Raw genomic sequence first — 6267 nt, 5'->3', positions numbered from 1 at the left:
GCCACATTCAGAGAGCAGACATAATTAAATCAGTTGGTATGTTGCGGTGGTAAATCACTCTGCTCACCTCAGACCACGGCCTCTTCTCAGTTCTTTTTAATCTATGCTTGTGTTTTTGTGTATGCTGTGTTTCACACCACTGACCACAAAATCCACCTGCCCGTGGCGTTTCGCCATAAAACAGATAGTACTCAACTTCAGTGTACAATGTCCAATCTCCACTAACCTTCATATATTCTGTATATGCTGCATTCTACGGTTGTTTTTGTTAAATAACAATAGAAGTATTACCATCGAACACCTCAGTTTCTGTGGCGTAGCAAATATTGCATATTGACAGTTGATAAAAAGGTGCACATGCAAGTTACATCGGCACTGATACCCATGTTTGATTGAAACGGCTCCATCTCTAGTTTTAATTATATTGTCTTAAAGTTTTGCATAATTAAGAGCATGGATACTTTGAGTGACAGGTGGGTCACTCCACCCAGGCTGTATGTATTTGCCAATGTTTGGATTAGCCAAAAGCTGGCGGAGTCAGGACTGTGAATGCCAGAGCACCCAACACTTTGAGCTTCACGACAGCTCTTCAGAAACCTATGGGTGACATAAGTTTTTTCCACCAACAGTCCAAAACTTTAACATATTCAGTTTTCTATGGAAAGGGACTACAAAAACCAACAAATATTCAGATCTGAGAAGCTGGAACTACCAACCGCAGCGGATGGCCAGCCACCGCCACTGCATATGACATCACAGAATCACATCATGTTCAGTATGTTTTTTAAGACAGGAGTTGTCCCAGAATGACAAGGCTGAGGAGACACGACACAGCAGAGGCGCTGTCTGAAACACAGTGCTACTTAGTGTCCCTCAATTCACAGTGCAGCATTACAACACGTTGGCGTTTTTGTCCCGCTTAATATGTAACTCACTAGAGACTTAAGAGTTAACAGAGTCACAGACCCAGGAGGCACAAGGAGGGAGGGTGCAGGTGATTAGTACTAGCAGGTACTGAGATGAAACTGAAATCCTAAATCACTGCAAGGGAAATTCCTTCAACGTGACTGCCCTAGCTGGAACCAGTTAATTGTTAGTATAAGATTATATATATATTATATTAATTCTATGTATCATCATGTCACCCAACCATAATGAAAATAATTAATAGTAATAACCAGCTGAAATGATGCATCACAGACATATATGGGAGATGATGCAATTAACCGTTGGATAATTCACAGCAGCAACATTTACTATTAATGTGTATGGGATTTTCCCCAGTAGAGGTGTTTATGTTAAAAATACAGCAAGATTGAAGTGTTTATCTTCAAACCTGTCTCTAAATATTTGTTGGAGGAAATGAACAAGATAACTGGATATGCCCACTGAGAATGAAACTGTCCTGTATTACAGAAACTTTGAGTGAATGCTTGAAGGTGCCCATCTCTGTGCCAGTTGCTGCCTGGTAAAGGCCAAGGGTAGGCATTTTGACTGGTGTGAGGAGCATATTTTGGTTTACTATTACAATAGAAACTGCCTTTGGACAATGTTCTGTGCAAACAGTTTAAAGCTTAATATCATATGCTACTATGATACTACCACAAATCTGGAACAAGCACACAGACTTGGAAGTACATAATCCTCTTCTTATACAAAATAAATGTGTAAATATTTAACATTCTCTGGGATATGTGACTAAAAAGGCAAATATCCCAGAGTAAATGAGAAACTCCACAGGTGTGATGCAAGAGTATACAATGTTGCCTCACCAGAGCACAACTCAGAGCTAAAAATAGAATCACAACACAGCTATTTTTAGCTCTTAGTTTAAATTCCTATCAATAGAATGTTTCCTTTGAGTAAGGAATGAAAAAAGGAAGGAAATGGGGCAAATAAACCCACAGAGTCCACAGAGTATAACAAAAGGTAATAGGATGTTTGCCAACCTTTGTGGGCTTAATGAATCAGCGTGAGAAGCCTTCGGGAAAAACACAACCTAGCCTGGTGGGAGGAGGCTCAGTTGATTGTACACATTTAAATTGAACTTTGCACAAATCTAACATCACTGTGTGTTTTTTAATAGAGAGCAGATGTTTATTAAAAATCATCATGTAGAGTACAGGCTTCAGCAAGCAGCGACTAAAGATAGATATGGAATTTAAAATCTCTATTGAAATGCAAAATACAGTTCAATTTAATTACATATTAAGACCGTCTTTTGACTAATCTAATCTTATTGATTTATTATAGCTTTCAGTAATCAAAACATAGATTTCTACATTTTTGTTGTGCCATGTAGCCTGGCAGGTAATATTCTCTAAGAGCTTTACGTCACCCATCACTAAACACAATAGCAAAATTTGGGTGTTGGCTCCCAGTCGTTGATAATAAAGGTGAACTAAACGTCATTATTGTCGGTGCGTCTGAGGCTGACGAGAAGACATAGTTTAGTTCCACAATTTCAAAAGCGGGAAACACAAATGCGGGCAAAACAATGGAAATATGTGACACCACTGGCCGTGTTATCAGTCATTAAACTAGCAGACTGAATCACAATGAGAAAAGGAATTGAAAGAAGGCAGACAGAGCTATAGTAGTGATTCACTGAGAGGAATATCTTGTTACATTGCATTCTCTTATTTCCTCTCTAGAAAATCAAGAGAAACTATGAGAGAAATTTAAGACAATGTTAGTGCATGGCTTGAATGCACTTACATGTTGTGGAACCTGGTTTTTCCATGTAAACTATGAATAGGCAGATATAAAATATAAAAAGAACTTCGCAGTGATCAGTATCAATACTGCTTCTAGTGATCTGCCTCAAAAACCCTGACCCTTATCCAGCTGGGAACCAACTTTTCAGGTGGTTTTATAATCCCAATACAAACATCTTCTGATGAAAGAAGATGATGAAACTGATGAGGTAATGAGTCATTTTTAAACAAGATGAATCATTACTTAATAGTGTTGCACAGGACAAAACTATCTGCACATTTCCTACACCATATATAGGATTAACACAGCAGTGAAAAGACTTACTGCCACATACTACCATGTCATGGTGTTTTATGTGAACAGAATGGGGACTCCATTTTTTAGGACTGAATAAATATTAACTATAGTGTGAGCAGTGAAAAATTGAGTGGACAAGAGTTTATTTGATAAGATAAAATTTCGAAAATAACACGCTTTTTCACAAATGGGAGCCAATCAACAGGGCAACACTTCAATACAGAATCTTCTATACCATCCTTGTATTATTAAATATTCAACTAGCTTAGCTGGCTACTAAAATTAAAAAATGCACTGCTACGTTTATGAGGACAGCAGTCAGAGTTCATCAGGCTCTTCATCAGCTTTCACTCCTTTCCAGCTTTCACTGAGCTTATGGTAAAGTGGGTAGTTAAGGTGTAAGTAGAAACATTTTCAAGCTAACCGTCTGCTTATCACCTTCATTATAACATATAATATAGCAACTTACATCACAGCAAGAAAACGTGTTATTTGTTTATGTTAGATAATGGATATTTAAAGTCTCCTACCACGCACAATCCTGTGAAAATGAAGGCTTGCTAGCTACAACAGCTAATGTTGGTAACCAGAAACATCTATAATCCATTGTCCGTTTAATAATCTTAAGAAAGGAAACTTTTTCTTGCGGTGGCCTTTCTATAGGTGAGCACTGGTCAAGGTTTCTATATTCTGTTGTGACCAAGAATGGGATAAGCAGACAGCATTAGCTTGCGCAGTTAGCTGAAAACTCTTAACCAGCAATGTACATCAGGAACTTTTTGGCAGCACTGAGTGTAAAAAAAAGAGCCACACTGACCTAACATTACCTAGGCAGTGACAATCAGGCTAACATTGCTAACAGAGATGGTTGTCAAAATGTTGGGAAGAATAGATTTGATTAAATACCAGCAAATTCTGGAAGCAAAAATCATTTGATAATGATCTAAACTTACTTTACCACCATGGACTACCTCTAGGTACTCTCTCTAAGGACAGTGTAAGATGGCCAAACCATTGCACATGCGACAATAATGTTATTTTTGTTCAATTTATGAAACAAAACAATGCATAAATGTTTGCTGCAAATATTATGTTCCATACCCTTGAGAGGCTGTACAGCTTTAAAAAAAATAAATAAATCACCAAAATGTGTTCTTTATTAAGGGGTAGCCAAACTTTTACATACAACTTTAAGTGGCTGAGTCATATCTGTCCATGTTAAAGACAGCTGTTTACTTGAAGCTTCTAAGTTGCTTATGGTGCTGGAGATGGCTGCCACCACAACAAAAAACTCCAATGTTTGGAGCACAAAAGACTAATATATAATATTACTGATATTAAGTTGTCATGAATGCTTTTCTGTAGTAACAGAAAGGTGGAACTTGAAAGACAAACAAAAAACTAAAGCTTCATGAGATCCCACCCTGGCAGTTTCATTCATTTCTCGTTACTGTTGTTCCCAGAAAGTAACACACCAAGCCTGACAGATATTGATAATGGAAGGGAAATTTTCTTTTGAAAATGACCCAAAATAAACAAACCATCAAGACCAAGAACAACTTTTTCTAAAACTAACCTAACACTATGTGTGTTAGAATATATTCTATACTACAGTTATGACGGCCTTAACAGAGTTAATATTTGATGGTAGTATTTTATTATAATGCAGTGTTACAGAGTTACCTAAAGTCCAGAGTGTAGAACTTGATCTAGAACTATTGTGGCCAAGTAACTCGCAAAAAAAGTGAAAAGACCCATCTAGAGCTAGTGTTAGGTTTTTCCATTCTGGGCTACCTTACAAACATGGTGGTTCAACTTGGCAGACTAAGGTAATAAAAACACAAATCTTATTTTCAGGGGATTATATATTAATTCAAATATACCTATGAATAGTATATTCCATTTCTGACAGTAGATCCTCCTGAATGTAACACACTGGACCTTTAATACACATACTTGCCATATTTGGCCCAGATAAAAAATGCCTTGACAGTATTGGAAACATTTATTGATTTTTCACATCAAGCCATTAGTAAAACTGTAAAATGTCATTTGTCAGACAATCTTTCTTCCTCTCCTTTCATCTAGTCCCCTCCTGTCCCTTCTCTTCTCATCTCCTCTCATCTGCTTCCTCCACCCCCTCCTCTTCCTCTGCTGTCAGCACTGCATGTGTATTGGAATGTAAACAGGCACAAACACTTGTAAACCATTGTCAAAAACAAACAAACAGTGCTGAAACTCGTCTGGTCCAACATGGGACCAGAATAGGACCAGCTTTGGTCATACAGTTGGCTGAGATATGGTTATATTTGGCTCCCAGATCTGGACCACCTGGGGACTGTAGTTCATTGCTGTGTCATGTTGCTATGTAGGATGATGTCACATTGACGTAACAGGAGTTTGTTCTTTTCTTCTTTTCTTCTGTGCAACAGAAGAATGTTGACACAAACATGACCACGAAGATAACAAACCAACTCAAGGTTAGATTTCCGCTTTACTTTACTTACGCACACAGATAAGAACATTGTATAACAATGCTGCCGTGATGCTGCTGCTGCTCTCCACTGACGTTAGCTGCAGCCATCAGGTTCACACCAGTCGTAGCTCTATTCTCACAGGAAAGTGGGATTAGTCAGAGACACATGTCATAATTTTAAATAGCCTTGATATTTCAAATCCTTACACAGTTGGATTTGGCACAGACAAAAACAAAACATCTCTGACAGGTTTAAAGAAACAACAAATATTTAGCTGTCAGACCTAATCCACCTGCTAACCAACACGCTGATAATAAACAGACTGTGGACATATCTGTACACATATATAGACATTAGCTCTCTGCAAAGTCAACAATACCAAAAGCTTAAGCACTCAGTGAGGAGGCTTAGGGTTAGGGGAACAGTAAGAGCTGCCAAGTTAGAAAGGTCGCCATGTACTTCTGTATCAGTGTGATTACTCAGTAGCTGATAGCAATCAGCTGATCCAAGTGGGATGATTTATGCAAGCTAGTTACGTCCTTTAAGGTTTTTGATTTTATTCATAGAAAGGAAGCATAACTGGTTACACTTGTAGAAAAAATGCCCAACAGAAATCATACAGACAGGACATTGCTTATAAAAGAGAAATTATATAAGCTCTTTTATTATCATTAGAGACTTTTATACTTCAAAAACCAGCTGCTTTTTCTCTCTAGTTGTAATGTTGTTTCTTGTAGATTTACACAACATAAATACTATATATATACATATATAT

The 6267-nt window shown here is 37.6% G+C and overlaps 1 protein-coding gene across 1 annotated transcript in view; it reads right to left on the bottom strand.

Moving 5' to 3' along the window:
• zc3h18 (zinc finger CCCH-type containing 18) overlaps positions 1 to 6267 on the bottom strand; it is a 31562-nt gene that overhangs the window by 14678 nt on the left and 10617 nt on the right. The window lies entirely within an intron of this gene.

Source organism: Morone saxatilis, unplaced genomic scaffold (genome assembly GCF_004916995.1).
Source record: "Morone saxatilis isolate NCDOM2014 unplaced genomic scaffold, NCSU_SB_2.0 Contig2, whole genome shotgun sequence".
NCBI lineage: Eukaryota > Metazoa > Chordata > Actinopteri > Moronidae > Morone > Morone saxatilis.
Note: the sequence above shows the minus strand (reverse complement) of the source record. Positions and strands in the feature narration are given on the sequence as shown.